This window comes from Festucalex cinctus, chromosome 2, assembly GCF_051991245.1.
Source record: "Festucalex cinctus isolate MCC-2025b chromosome 2, RoL_Fcin_1.0, whole genome shotgun sequence".
Classification (NCBI taxonomy): Eukaryota; Metazoa; Chordata; class Actinopteri; order Syngnathiformes; family Syngnathidae; genus Festucalex; species Festucalex cinctus.
Genome location: NC_135412.1, coordinates 18,179,274 through 18,195,573, shown reverse-complemented (window position 1 = coordinate 18,195,573; position 16,300 = coordinate 18,179,274). Strand labels below are relative to the sequence as shown.

Genomic DNA, 16,300 nt, shown 5'->3' with positions numbered 1-16,300 from the left:
TTTTTTTTATTTGTCAAAATGTACTACTGATATCGGCAGTTGGTATCGGTATCGGTGAGTACTGAGGGTCTGAGTATCGGTATCGGTCTGAAAAAAAGTGGTATTCAACATCCCTAATATATATATATATATATATATATATATAAATATATATATATATATATATATATATATCAGTAGTACATTTTGACAAATAAAAAAAAAATCACAAAAAGATATTTTAACATTATATATATATATGTATATATATATATATATATATATATATACATATATATATATATAATGTTTTGAATTACAAACATCAACAACAAACAACAACAACAAACAACTCTTATCTCAAGGCACGATCACCACAATCACCACGTGTGCACAATTTAGAGCAAAAGGTGTCAAACTCAAGGCACGGGGCCAGAACTGGCCCAGCCACATAATTTTATGTGGCCCGTGAAAGCAAATCAAGCATGCTTGCTCACATTGGTACCAAAAAATGAAATTGTCATACGTAATAAATAATAACATTGACATATTGCATGTATTTTCTTGTTACATGGCTAAACAATAGTTTATTATTCTTAACTATTCTTGACGTCTTATTTCAAAACTAGTTATCCATCAATTTGTTGTGTACAGTATGTAATAATTAGAGGAGATGATTAAACATTTATATGGTTTGACAGTGGGCTACTGTAACTACAAGGACAAAAATGAGTTGGACACGTCACACCCCTGTTAAGAGTCTTTAATGAACCAATCATGCATGTTTTGGAATGTAGAATGGAGCCAGCGTGCCCAACGAACACCCACGAACGCAAATAAGAGAATAGGCAAAATCCACACAAGCCGAGATTGGAGCTGGCACCCCCGAACTGCGAGACAGATGCACCAACCACAAGCACCACCGTGCCGTCCACCATTGAAAGAGTTGTTGCTTATTGTGTGAAAGCAGGATTGTGTGTTGTGGTTTCTGAACAGGCTGTGTGGTCGCAGGCATCTTCCACTGTTCCAGAATGTCGCTCGCCAAAGAACTTTTATGGATCGTGTTATCCTGAAAGTGAAATGTCAGCAGATCATCACAATAAATCTTCCTGACAATGTTGCCCAATGCAGTGATTTAGTGTGCATGTAAACGAAATGGTGTCACACACATTAAGAGATTAAAGCGTGAGTCAATTTGTGCGAGTTTGTACATGATGGATCTCCTGTTTGTTTCGGGACAAACTCAAGTTAAATCTCTTCGGGATGAATTCAGGATTATTTATTGTGGCATTTGTTGTCACTGTGGGACGGATTCCATTTCAAGTTTTGGATCGAATATTTATTTGAATTATGTTCTTGCATGACAAAGAGCAGTAATTCCCGGATATTTGAAGATTATTCACGAGCAGCAGAGCACGAGAAATCTTGTTTCATTCCACCCAAATGTTTGATCTTCCTCTGAGATGTCAAGCCTCTTTTTGTTTGTTTGTTTGTTTGTTTGTTTGTTTTGGTAGTTATTCAAGTCTAATAGATATGTGAGCAGGCTGCAATTGTCACTACCATTTTTTAAAAATATCGTTTTCTTATTTATTAAAAACAAAAATGCAAAAACAACAAGCATAATACTGCTATAGTCAGGATCAACGATTCAATTTAATTTTGATGACAAGCCCAGACAACTTAGAACTTAGTACAATTGACATGTATGTTCATTTTTTAATTTATTTATTTTTTCTTATTACTTTTCCTTTTGTGGGGGAGAGGGCAACACTGAGACAGCATTACAAGTTATATTTACACTTTCTTTCACATACTTGAAAATGTAACTGCAGTTCATATGTGTGGTGTGAATTTCCTAATACCTGACGATTCGATTCGTATCGCGATTCATAGGTCACGATTTGATTTGATACCAATTAATCGAGATACACATTTATAAGTCGATTGTTGCAATTTTTTACTCAAATTTTGAAAATACTAATCAGTAAACTTGTACACTGTATGATTTGTATGAAAATGTATTATTTATTGATCTGAAATTTCAATGTCTTATAACTGTGAGCCACTGTATTTAATCTGTTTCATGTTTGCACAGCATTGAAATATAATATTAGGGTATAATGTTCCATTAATATAACATTCTTCCACGCTTAAGGTGTGAACACTGACCCTAAGTAAAACGTTTTGTTGAATATTTTTCCATCAAAAATTGATGTTTAAAAATCGATTCTGCCGCCTATTGAATCGATTCGAGAATTGCGTGCTGTAGTATCGCGATATATTGCCCAATCGATTTTTTTTTAACACCCTTATGTGTTATAGTACTATATGGACAGATTACATACCGGTACCTTAATTAATCCATTACGAGGCATACAGTCATTTTGGTCTGCAGGGTTCTCTCTGAATAACACTAAACATATACAGTAACTTTCTTTTCATTTCTTGTGATATTTTTTGTTGTTGTTGTTGTTATTATACTCCAAAAACAGGATATTTAGACAACATATAAAGTTTTCCTCAGATGGCAAACAATGGGTATGCTTTTTTAAAACTAAATAAATAAATAAATGTGTGCCTATAGCACTCCTAATACCTGCTACATACATCACCGAACTCGGACCAGAGCATAGATTAAAAAAAAATAAACAAATAAATTTGGCGGTCCACACTGAGTGATTTGATGTGTAGACGCCATGCGACGTTAAACGGTGTGCCTGTAAAGCTTTACAGTATACAGTACAGTACATACAGTATATTGTATATTGTACTTTATCAGTTTTATTAAACCATAAAAAGAAAATGAGTGACAGTGAAGGAAGGTGTGGGTTGCTGCAGAGAGAGGACACGGGTGAGAATAACGAGAAGAAAAAAGTTATATTGAAAGGTGAAGCTTGCTCCCGTTTACTTCAATGTACACGGCATAGTACATACACTGCGCACATACTTTTTGTCAATGAATACTGCAAGCTCTACAGTTTTGTTGTTTTTTTTTTTTTTTTTCTTTAAATCTTAAAACCCGGAAATGTGCTTTCACTCGTGCATTTTGATTGGCTGGGATCAGCAACATTGCGACATTGGTGCAATTCAAATTTAGATATACGTGAAATATTAGTAAGGTGGTTGAGTGGTTAGGACATCCGCCTCCCAGTATTGAGGACGCAAGATCGAGTCCAGGCTCCGGCCTTCCTGGGTGGAGTTGGTATGTTCTCCACGTGCTTGCGTGGGTTTTCTCCGGGTGCTCCGGTTTCCTCCCACATTCCAAAGACATGCATGGCAGGTTAATTGGGCACTCCGAATTGTCCCTAGGTGTGCTTGTGATATGGATGGTCGTTTGTCTCTGTGATTGGCTAGCCACCAGTTCAGGGTGTCCCTCGCCTACTGCCCAAAGGAAGCTGGGATAGGCTCCAGCACCCCCGCAACCCTTGTGAGGAGCAAGTAGTTAAGATAATGGATGGATGGATGGATGAAATATTAGTAGGGGTCACTGTCCCTACACATCTCAATGCATTGCAATTACTATTATGTACGGTTTATATTGTTACTGTATTGTACCGTGCTCTGCCATCATCCCTTTATACCGAGTGGTTGAGGCAGAATGCCACCCCGCAGTGAGTCTGGCTCTGTTCAAGCTTTTTCCTGTTAGACGTGTTTTTCCTTTGCTTCTTTGGCCAAAAAGTGCTTGCTCATGTGGCGAACCTTTGTGTCTTTTTCAATGGATGCGGAGCATCGTGCCAAACAGACTTGCTTCATATGAAAAATGCTCTCTTTAAATCCATTCTTTAAATAAAAAAATAGGAATGAAATGTCAGTCACGCCGGCGTGTCCCGCACGTCACCCCCCAATGGCCATTCTTCACTTTCACATGATCTCATTCTGGTAGCGTTCCGGCCACGGTGGGGAGTCTGGAATTCAAGAATCCTAAACGGATTCCCTTTCACCCGTGGAAATATTTCCACTTCATTATTTTTCGCACTACTCCTCTCTCGCTCTTTCAGGTCACGAGTGTCTTTTTAAGGCCAGTCATTTCAGCACCGCTCTGGTATGAACGTCCCAGATGGAGACGTGCACTGCAGAGGAGCTGTTAGGCTCACTGTCACACAGTTCACTGACTCACAAACAACATATGACCCATGAAGCTATTTCTTTCCACCTGCCAGACTCGTATTTACCAGTGCAACATTATGCATGCGTCTTTTTGAATGACTGGCTCATGCATGTCGACAATTTTTGTAGTGCATCACAAATATGCACAAGAGCCAACAGAATTGCCATCTTGTTTTTGTGTGAGAACTCGTGAAAGTTCTCTTGAAAATCAAGTTGCAGACGTCAGGTGTCTGCATGGCCTCTTGCCAGGAGGGATTCCAAACGGACACAGCAGGCATTGCCTGGATGCTGGTACGAGTGGGCACAAGATGATGTTGTGCAGACTGTGTTGTGTTCACGTGAGTAGATGGAGGGAGAGCATTAGTGTAGAAGAGCAACATTAACATGCACTGTAAATCGTGTGATTCAAGAGCACCTTTACATTCTATCTGATTTATGTCGTAGAAAGTAACAATGTGTACTTTACAAATGTAGGACAAAATTGATCAATAGCATTTCCATTTGATTTCAATGTGGAAAGATGATTTAAGATACAAGTGTTTAGAATTATGGAACAAATTCAGCTCATATCTCAAGGCACCATTTGTATACACTTGTGACATTTTTGTGTAGTAGTATGAAGTGAAATTTTTCTAATGTAAAATATGTAACTTGGCTCAATAAAGGTTGAGAAACTGCTCTATTCGAATGCTGTCTTTGGCAGTTAATAACTAACACGGCCTTGTTTCTTTTTTCGAAGCACAACATTTATGAAAGAGGGGAAATGGTTCCACTAACACAATTAGGTTCTTAAAATACACCCCGTGGACACCCATTTGCATCCTGGGCAAACTTTCTTCTGGCGCATAATATGTGAAAAGATTACGTGAGATAAGATCTTCAAAATTGGCCAAATTCACATTAACCCCGAGAGCCAGCTGGACTGGCCAGAATGCAAGAATGTCATCCATTTTGCCAATCTTCAAACAAACATGACCAGTCTGTGAACCAATCAGCATGCTTACAAGAGATCAGCCAAGTTTTTCAAGTTACTAAAAGTATATCATCGATAGCAGCTCTTACCAGATAAGAGTTTTATCAGATCGGGATCGTACTGTATTCAAGAAATAATGCCAAAGTAAACAGGTATGGTTACCTGAATGTTAAAATAGAACATGACATGACTGAATTACTGAGTTTTATTGAAGTATTATTGATAATAATCTAGTAAAAAGTGACTTATGGTCTCTAATCAGTACCCTAAGTCCCTTTTCATTCAAGATAACTGCATAAATCAGACGGCAATCTCATCTTATCCCTGCAAGGTACAGTAATTTTTTTTCTCAGTTTATAAAATTAAACTCAAACTAAACCCACCTGTTCGACACACATTACACCAGTGCCATAAAAAAAAGAAGAGAAAATTAGAAATGTATTGACAACTGGCCGAGTCTAAGAAATGAACTTGGTGTCCTGCTGGTCCAACAAAAAACAGATGTGAACCTGGCTTCCCATTAAATCCCCTGCATTATTTATTAATCCTGCTTGCATCCATGTTAAAATTGCTGGAAATTTCACCTTCCAGTGTTACAACCAGAAATTTTGCAAGGTCGACCAATGATTTTGAATGCTCCCATCTGGGATGATTGATTCAGAGGACAGTTGATTTCAATCTTTCCAGTCAATGGCGTCTTTCAGGTTCTGTTTTGCCTCTAGGATGCCACAACACAACGCTGCTTAGAATACTCCAACTCCGCTTTTCACTCCAAGGACACTCGTGTCCCGTCCTTGCTGATGTAAGAGCACACGCCTGCCAGGCTGTTACATAAGTTCTGTAACAACATGAAAATGTCATTCACAGAACCACATGATCTTGAAATCAGACGACTGGCCGAACAGATTAGATTAGAACATAACACCTCTGCTCCTTCTCACCCTTTGAGAGTTCAACATGAAAGACGAGCAGATGAAAGGACCTGTGTGACATACTAAAACTTTGTGGCCATCCAGCGGGGGTGTATGCCCAAAACAGTGAAAATCAACTCAACTTTATTTATAGAGCACTTTAAAACAATCATTGCTGCTTTCAAATGTGCTGAACATGGAGTAAAAATGAGTCACACAAATTTAATTCAGCGCCATCCGGGCCTTGATTTCCAGTCTAGCAATGACCGCTACGTTGCGGAAATTCACCTATCGCAGGTGGGCGTGAAACGTAACACCCGTAAAAAGTGAGGAAATATCAAGTTTTCTTAAAATGGAACCCAGGGGGCACCAAATTAAATGAAAGCAGCAGGGGCCCCAAAATTGAACCCTGTGGAACACCATACGGCAGTTGGGCAGAGAGGGACTCAATCTATCTTCGTTGACAGGTCAACAGCTGGGGGAAAAAAAAAAAAAAAAAGTTCAGTGCACGTTTTTGATCAATCCTGGCAACTATTGACTTGGAAGCTGGCTGTGCTGTTTAACTTGTGCCAGTCCCGCATTATAACATTGGAAATATACCGCCGGAAGAGCTCAGCTTGTGTTGGGTCTGACCACGACCGCAGCATTAGGCTAGTAGGACTACATTTCCCATGATTCTGAGACACAGAAGCACAAAGTAGTTATAGTTTCTGCATGATGAAAAAAAAACCAAGAAGTTACATTTGTTTTTAATTGGATCAAAATCAAGACATCTGGTCACCCTATATAAGACAATGTATTTGTTATTATTGCTAGAGCTAAACCTGTTAGCTTGAGAGCGTCCTGGTGGCTACCACCGCTTGTCATAGGGATATATTACAGCCATTGGAGGCTTTAAATGGGTATATTTTGTTGCTTAAATGTGGGAAGGGTACACATAAAGAAGATGCTAGATGAAGTAACAGCTGGTTGCTGTACATGCAAGTGTGAATTCAAATGGAAAAAATACAATGAAATCAATGTAGAATTCCATACAGTGTTGTCCTTTTGTAAAAGACTGACTTCCTTCCACCTGCTTGCATAATCTTGATTTACAGGTTTGAGTTCACATACTGAATTCTTCTGAGTGCATCCAAACTAAACTAAACGTACCTTGTGTAAGTCAACTGTCATAAACAACTCTTGAAATCTTTGCAGTGCTGGAAGTTTCCTTTTGCACTGCCAGATGAAGGGGAGTCCATGCTCAGTAATGAGCTCACGTGTACACACAGACACAAATGCTTATTGTCCTCAATGGTATTTTAAAGGCCAAACCACAATCGAGAACTCTGGTCATAACAAAGACCATTCCGCATCAAAATAAAAACATTTTACTCAGTACGGTAATTCACATAGTTTTAGCAGTGCAGCGTAACCGAAAACAGATGTGTTTGCACCAACGGAGCTTAATTGATGAAGGGATGGAAATTATTTCAGCCTCACCGATCAGAGCTAAGAGAGGCTTGCCCTCTCTTCCCCTGGCAGCCACTTTCCAACTGAGGACTAATGCTAATGCACATTGTAAATCCTGCAGCGGTTACACGTTTTGTGGATTGCACTCCATGACCTGGCTGTCACTTAATTGAGCGGACTGTACTCATACAGTGAATTATCAAGCACACTTGGGAAAAGCAATCGGAGGACACTTTAGTCTTGAGCACAAAAGTGTGGAAAATTATGAGTGAATGTACTCAGTTTCCCATTTGTTTGCTTATGTGTGAACCTGTGAGATAACGTGTGCTCATGTTGATACATTTACCCACGAAAATCTTTTTAATATATTATTCTACTTTGAGTTTGCTTTGAGTTTATGCTGTACCAGTGCACAGTGTATCAATGAATTGCGTACTTATTTTGACTGCAGTAGTTGTTTATATCCAAGTTATATAATGAGAGCACTCTGATGTTAGATCCACTAATGAATGATAAACTAGCTGGGAGATTAATTTAAAAAAACAAAAAACGTGGACAAGCAGAACCTTAATTAAAATGAGTCTGACGCACTGATAGAGAAAGAGTTGGAAAGTAAAACCATAGACAAAAACAAATGCTTCCAGGTGTTGCTTTGCAGGTGTCTAATAATGCTGAAGTCAACGAACACATGGGATAGTTGCAATCAACCTGCACTTTCAACAATCAGCAGACTAAAATCTCCCTGAAATCCTGGGGGTGAATGACTGTGTAGATATGTATGTTGTCAGTTCAATACATGTCATCATTAGTTGTCAAATTGCTGATACAAATAAGGGCAGAGGATTGATGCCGTGGGTTAAAATGAAGTAAATGAAATATTTGACTGTCGTACAGGCCTGAGCTCCCGTCATGATGAGTGTTGCACGTGCCAATCGAAGAGTCATTGAGCTGAGAAGGATGAGGTGAGTGTTACCAGAACGTCAAACAACGTAACGTAAGGAGTCTTCATGCAGTCACTTGATGCATCCAGAGCTTTATTAGATGAGTTCAAGCAACCAGAATAGATGGGACATTATCATTCATGCCAATGGGCTCTTTGCACAGCTCGACTACTTCCTGAACTGAATACCACACCTTTGTTTCCTATCTTTCATGAGTGGACAAACTGATTAATCCAGGTGTGTCTGGCCAATGTTGTTGTAGTTACTGAGACCAGGCACACCTGGATTAATCAAATTGTCCACTCATGAAAGACAGGAAATGAAGGACTGGTGTTGAGTTCAGGAAGTAGTGGATTTGTGCAAAGAGCCCATTAGTCTGTCAGGAGAGGTCAGTCCCCACTGAGTTTGCCTGAGTTTTACCTCTGTATGTCAAAGGTCAGAGCGTAGTAGAGTTGAAACTTCTCACCGAAATACTTCTAGCCCTCTTTTCTGGGTTTTCGTCACTCGGCGCGTTGACCAGTGTTGTAATTGTTTTGGAATCTTCATTATAGTCACTTTTTTATTATGTCGTTTTATACATTGAGTTGTTTTTAATTAGTTTTCAGAGTGATGAGAGATGATGTCACGTCGAGGCGACACACAGTAAAAGGACCACAACGCCCACACGACTGTTTGGCCTTCTTTCTTCCAGTTAACGGCTGTGCTATAATACCAAAATAAATACATTTAAAATATTTATAATCAACCCCAAATGATAATATATTAAATTAAGTGCCAAAGATAAACAAAAAGTTAGTTTTAGTTAGTTTTGTAAAAATAATAAAATGTAGTTTGTTATTTTATTTTAAACGCAACCTCAAGTGTCTTTCGGTAACGAAAATACTTTTTCAATGTTAGTTTGAGTTATTCTTCCATTGTCGTTGACTAACATAACCTTGGCGTTGACCCACAAAGATGAATCCACAAATAATGGGAAACGGTGGTGTCATCTGGGATTTGGCTTAATACGCATAAATCCGCTCCCTGTTGTGGCCTTGTGACCTGTGCATGCGCCTTTGTCAGTGGAGGGTGCCGGTATGCGGGGAATGCAATTGCTGAACGCATTTGCTGAACATTTTGCTCGACCTGGAATCGCTTATGACAAGCGCGGCGCAGATGCTCGAGCCTTCATCACCTTGACGTCTAACCCGATCATCTCTTCTTATTCAGGACTGTGAGATGTGATGATGTGGAAGACGTGAGCGCATATGGTCAATGCAGCATCAATCTGCTGTTCGCGATCACAAACGACTAGCAGCGATTTTTGCCTTGACTTGTTCAAGCCGGGATCATAAGGAGGAAGCGGGATCCACCTTTCACTCATAATAATCACATTTCACGGCCTCTGGGGCAGGATTAGAACGGCGGGCATGCATGAAATGAGATGGACGAGATGGGAAGGGAAGGGGGTCCAGTCACATGGCATTATATTTGTTTCAATATCATTGAGCTCTCAATATGACACCATGGGGGAGGCGTGGGTTTTCTTTTTTGCACTGAAGTGAATGTCCCCTGTCTCACACTTTGTCCTGTAAAGACTGCATTTTTGCATACTTGTCTACTTAAGAGAGCTATCAAGTCTTTCAGTGGAAAGCTTCTTGCCCAAATACAGCTTGGAATGTAATTAGCGAGTTAATTGTTGTGTCAATAAATCCAAAAAGAATTGTATAAAGTAAGCCTCAGCACTATAGTATGAACACGTAGTGATTTAGACACACCCTCCGTCTGGCAGCTTAATCCATAAATAGTACACACAAACAAGCCTTACATTTTAATAAAAATTGGAATCCTGCCTTGAATCCTGTTGGGTGGGATGATGGACGGAGCTCAAGTTTATTGAAGAGTCATCTGGGGCACGAGGGCGTTTTAGAAGTTAGAACCCCTGGAAACGATTCATTCTTGTACCTTATTTCAAAATCAGAACAAATAAAGAATCCAAAGCCTCGAATGGATTGTGTCCTACAGATTGTCTACTGTACAGTTTCAAATAGTCTTGTTTATATAAAAGTGGTCTACAAATCACTTTTAACGCGTTCACTGCCAGTTGTTCAAATTTTGCCGGCTCTTTGAAGACGCACATAATATTGTGTTCTGTGATAATATAAGCACCAAACCTACCAAAAGAATGAGTGGGCCCTCTTCTGTCACCAGAAAAAAATAAATGTTTCTAGCTACCGGTACTTCCATACTTTAGTAACAGGTTTCTAACCAAAAATAAGAGAAAACAAGCTACTGTGGCAAGAAACAGTGACTTTAATGCGAATATTTTTTTCTTTTGTGACTGAGAACTCAAACAGTGACATAACCAAGACTGAGAAAGGGCAAAATAAATGTATCTACAGATTCATGACTAAGTAGCTCACGTTGATAAATGGCTTTTTTTTTTTTAACTGAACTGAATTGAACTGCATCATCACACACTTTCGACTGCAACACATACTCTCTTTATATCCCATGCAAATGCTGTTCGAGTGTGGGATGCCTAAATCTGTTCATCTTCCAACGTGTTGACATTACACTCCCTCATAATAAACATGACAAGGCACCTAATCATTATCTTAGTTAAAAGTTATGCTGATCTCAAATTCAAAGTGATGCAATGCCAGCATCTTCTGGGATTTGTTAGTCATTACAGAGCTTGATAAGCCTTAATTTCACAAACACATACCTGTGGGGTGGGGGTTGGTGGGGGGGGCACTTCATAAAGTTAAACATGTCAGCAACAGTAAACGGTTGGATTCTAGTTGATGAATATAAACGTATGCACCAGACATGCCTGTTTTTAATAGCCCAGGCGGTTCCCTGCCTGCTGTGTAAAATTTCATGCATTCAATTGCTTTTGGGGCAGATACGAGAACTCAATTTTTGAAGACCAAAATAAAAATAAATAAATAAATAAAAATAGCATCCCCACTAAAATACAACTGAACAAGGTTTGGCACACTCTTCACATGCTCAATCCATCACTTGCAGAAATATAAATAGGGGTCCAATGACCTTGTCCTTGACCCACAGCTGCCTTCATGCCTTTTTAATTCACAAGAGGTAGGCTACAGAATTCGGCTCTCCAGAGCAACAGTCAGAGAGTTTACGGCATGTGTCGCTGGAAACTTTTTGGACTGTCACATTACCAGTTTTTTCCCTTTGCTATTGTACAGATGTTTATGATAATGTTTGGGGAGGTGCTATGGCTCCCATGGCTTTGAGAAGGTTTAGGATAAATATCTCCCAGAGCAGTGACAGTATGGATTTAGACCCTCACCCAAGAATCTGAAACACAAACAAATCCCTGCTTCATGCTGGACCGGATATGAAATATGTGCCCCAACAGACAGACAGACAGAATAAGCAAGGTTGGCATGCATGTTTTCTCACGCTATCATTTACTTAGGTAAGGTTATTAGCTTGAAAGACTGAGATGGTTAACTTGAGCCACAGTTTCTCCACTCTGCACAACTACTGAAATGCTATGATGAAATTCCCAGTATAACCAGTCAGGAATTCCATTGGATAAGCCATCAATCCACTTGAAACATGTTGGCGTCAGTTGTTCATCCAAAGCTCAATTGCTTATTTTTGTAGCCTATATACAATAATGGAGTATACCTTTGAAGGGTGGCTTATCTGGACATTACATTGAGCAATGCAGCTGACTCATCATAACATGAGCCAAAAAAAAAAAAAAAAACACCAGGAGATCGTCAGGAAAAGAATGTGGGTATTCTTTGCTGGACTTTGTCTCATAAAAAATTATATACACAGTATACATACTAGCGGCAGAACAACTAAAAATGTTTTGTAGTCAAATAATGTGACGAAAAGTGAGTTTAAAGTTGATTAATCAATTACATTAATTTTTCAGCACATCACAACATTAATTAGAAACACATAAAAACAAATTATTAAAAACTACAACTCACATTGCGCTGAATGGACTTGTTATTAATGATAGTCCTGCATGTTTCTCTTAACGCACCAGCTGAGCTCATCTTGTGTTCCATACCACAGAGGTACCACACACCGTCATGGGTAAGAGAAGAACCCAAAGGCAGTACACCAGGCCACGGTAATTGTTAGTAATAACTGTTAAAATGTCCGACGTGACAGTCAGAGTTCAATTTAAAAAATGTAGACCAACCTCCTCTGTTGACTCTGGAAGATGTTTGGGGCCTGGACATGTAAAGTTTTGCAATCCACTGTTGGCACAAGAAGTAAACTCATGGTGTGATGTTGCTGCAGTACAACACCAAGCAGCCATGGGGACAGGCAAACAGAAAACAAGAAGGGCCAAGGCACAACTTGTATTCTAAGACGGAAGGATGAGGTAATTACCTGTAAAACAACAAGGCAGAAAGGGAAGTTGAAGTTGACTACGGGAGTTCAATCCTAGAAAGATTGCTGGAAAGTTTTGCACGAGATCAGAAAAAAAACCTTTGAGAAAATAAGCAGCAGAGGCCTCTAATTGCTGATTGGAAGCATCTGTCATCCCAGGTGACGTGAATGGCGAATGACGTGAGAGTGGAACAGTGGACAGGTGAATAACAAGGAGTGTGACTTTAGCATAAGTGTAAAACTCCAAAACAACTGTGATCTGCGATTCTTACGTGACAGTCGTGCTTGTATTTAAATGGAAAATATTTCGATTGATTTCTTAATTGTTTGACATTTAACTGAAGAGGTTTCCCTGCATTTTACATTAAGCTGTATCTGTAATGAGAACCTGCACTCAAAGTTTTAGTTATATAGCTTCAACAAATCTTTAGCCAGAAAATTAGTCAGATATTCCTAAATATTCTAGTGCATCTGCTCTCACTTATTTTGCACCAAACTATTTACCGTTTGCATTTTGGGACTGTGCCTATCCCCTGCGGTTGAACACGAGAAAAATGTCTTCCTGTGAGCCAAACACTTGACCACCTGGTTCGAGTAAGAGTGGCCACAACATGTACCACCGCACAGTCACATGTACAGAAACATGTCCGATTAGGCAGTTTTGCGTGCAGTGGGGAAGTGGGGATAATCTGGGATTTTGGCCAGCACGACTAAATGAAAATGTTAATTTAAAGATTTGTACTCCATAATAAACACACCTTGATGAGAATGAATGCTCTTATGGGATCTGCTCATGATTAGCAATGAACTCCAGAGAGATGGGGTCCATTTGGGAGTGGAAGCAGGCTGGAGAAGAGAAGGAAGATCAAATCAGAACTTCCCGCTGTTACTTTGGATGACGGTCCCGTAACTCAGCATGAGCTGGGACAGGAGAAGAGGATGTGGAAGACGACAGGGAAAGAGTGTGTAAGGAGGTAAAAGTATACAAAGGAGACAGGAAGAGGTAGATTTACTGTTATATTTGTCAGATGTGGGAATAGCTCGCTGGGGTTTTTCTGTGACTGTATGAATGCTTAATATGTCTGCAAATAAATCCTGTAGCCCTTTCAAGAAAAGTTCATAAATTACATCACGTACAGTATGTGTGAGGAGGGTAAACATTACACAGCCCTTATGAGGTACAGCAAAACTGCACAGACTGCACAGAGCCTTGGCGGTCCCCCGACCTGATGGTCAAACAGCGAACATCTTTGCAATGTTTTTTTTTTTTTTTTTTTAATCTTTAACATAATGTAATGAAATACCAACACTCACGCTACTTGTGCACACATTTGCAAACCTGCGCCGTTCAGTGAGATTACAGGTTTAATAAAGAAATCCCATATTACGTTTATTCATGGCTGATTTAAACCTTCCCAAGATGAAATCAGACTGCCAGTCCATTCAGTGTGAGCTACCAAAACTTGGAGATGCTGGGGATTGAACCCAGGACTTCATACATGCGAAGCATGCGCTCTACCACTGAGCTACATCCCCATTTACCAGTATAGATGTGGAAGTACACTGCATGTATGAAGGACCAAAACTGCAACAAAACGGATACAAAAATAAAATTTGTACTTTCTTTATTTGTACTTAAAAAAAAAGTACAAATAAATAAAAAATAAATTTAAAAAAGAGATTAAAAAAATAAAAAATATTGACATAAATACAAAATATATAAATAGAATTAAATATCAATCAATAAATAAAAACGCTCTGCTCTCACATTTATTTATTTTATGCTGCAGATGCTCTGTCAGGTCGAAATGTTATTCAAATGAGGGGGCAGTCCTAAGAGTGTCTGGGTTTGTGCCTAGAGAAGTGGTGTCCAAACTCGGTCCTCGGGGGCCAGAGTACTGCAGGTTTTGGATGTTTTTCTTCTCCAACACACCTGAAGCTCATCAGCAAGCGCTGTATAAGCCTGATAACGATTATGCTGATTGGAACAGGTGCGTTGGAGCAGGGAAACATCCAAAAACGGGACTCTGGCCCCCGAGGACCGAGTTTAGACATCACTGGCCTAGAGTGAGCGGGTCGGCAAAAAAGGAAGTCTCACCGGCATGCAGTGACCATTCCAAAGTTGACCCCAACCTTCACCCAGAATCAGCTGAGATTCCTGCTCATCCCTGATGATGAACAAGATATGCAGTAGAAAACTGATAAATGGATCAATACAGAGACGAGAAATAGTACAGCTGTTTTTGTACAAATTTCTCTGTATATACTCTCATTAAGTCATCTCACATGCAACCGATTCGTTTGGAAAAGTAGCAAGGGAAAGGAAATGTGCATACTTGAATATGATGCAGATGAGGAAATAACAGTCAACAAAAGCAACGAGTACGAGCGAGAAATGCCTGAATAATACATCGGATAATGTGAATTATTTAAAAGCTAGACGAGAGCAAAGAGCCCAAGTGCTCTTTATTCCAGGTGGGGGTTTGTTTTTGGTTTTATTTATTATTATTATTATTTATTTATTTATTTATTTATTTATTTATTTATTTTAACTGTACTGCACTTTACAATCAATGATCTATTGACAACAGGTCCACGCCTGTGGCTATCTTACAAACCAACCAGACAGATTGTTCTAGTAGTCAAATGACATTTCATCACATTTTGAAATCCAAAGAATCCTAACAAATCTAATTACAACGATCCAAAGTCAAATGCTTTTCAGTGGGAGCTTGCTTTCACTAAGACCGCCTTTTTGACTACTGACGTAAGCTTGGAATTGTCCCTACACCATTGTATCCGCTTTGCGTGTACCTCGTCTTCACTCTAGGATGTGATTAATTTAGAATTAAGAATAATCATTAACAATTGTCACAATCAATACAATTATTCAATAAACCAATACCTACATTCAAAACAACCCCGTTTCCACTATGTATCATAAAGTTAGTTTAGCATCATCATACGCTTGTACCTTGGTCATCCACTTTGAACTACTAAGTTGTGATCCGAAATTCCGAACCATTAACATCTTTATACAAAATATTCAATATATAACAAAATTTATCAGTATTTGGTATTCAAACTCAATTTGCTTACCTGTAATACATAAAATATATTTTATTCACAATGTTTGATTTATGCCACAGCATCCACCTTGCGTGTGGCTCTTCTTCGTTCTATCATGTTTGGCTCTGCTTTGGTGCATGACAAGCAGCAAACACTGTCCTCGGGTGGTCAGACCGAGTCATTGCACCCTCCTTATCGAATGACGAAAGTTTTCTTATTTCCTCAAAACAAATAAGCAATGAAGTAAAATGGTCACCCTCCAAATGTGGGTTGCACGAAAAGTTGGTCCCAAATAGCCTACCTGTAAAAACAAAACAAATTCAAAATATAACTATTTTCACGATTGCTGCCAGTATGTGTGCCACCTCCACCCCTTCACACAGAAAAAGAAAATTGAGATGGGGTGGGGGGGAAATGAGCCAAGGTGGTGCATGGGTCTGTGCGGGTTGCCGGGTATTCAAATCCTGTCTGGGTCTGACAGAGTTCACGCTCAGCTC

At 39.3% G+C, this 16,300-nt stretch overlaps 1 non-coding gene across 1 annotated transcript; it reads right to left on the bottom strand.

Moving 5' to 3' along the window:
* Nucleotides 1-14,198: 14,198 nt before the first annotated feature.
* On the bottom strand, nucleotides 14,199-14,270 carry trnaa-cgc (transfer RNA alanine (anticodon CGC)). The gene has a single exon. It is a non-coding gene; the product is annotated as a tRNA-Ala (tRNA).
* Nucleotides 14,271-16,300: the final 2,030 nt, after the last annotated feature.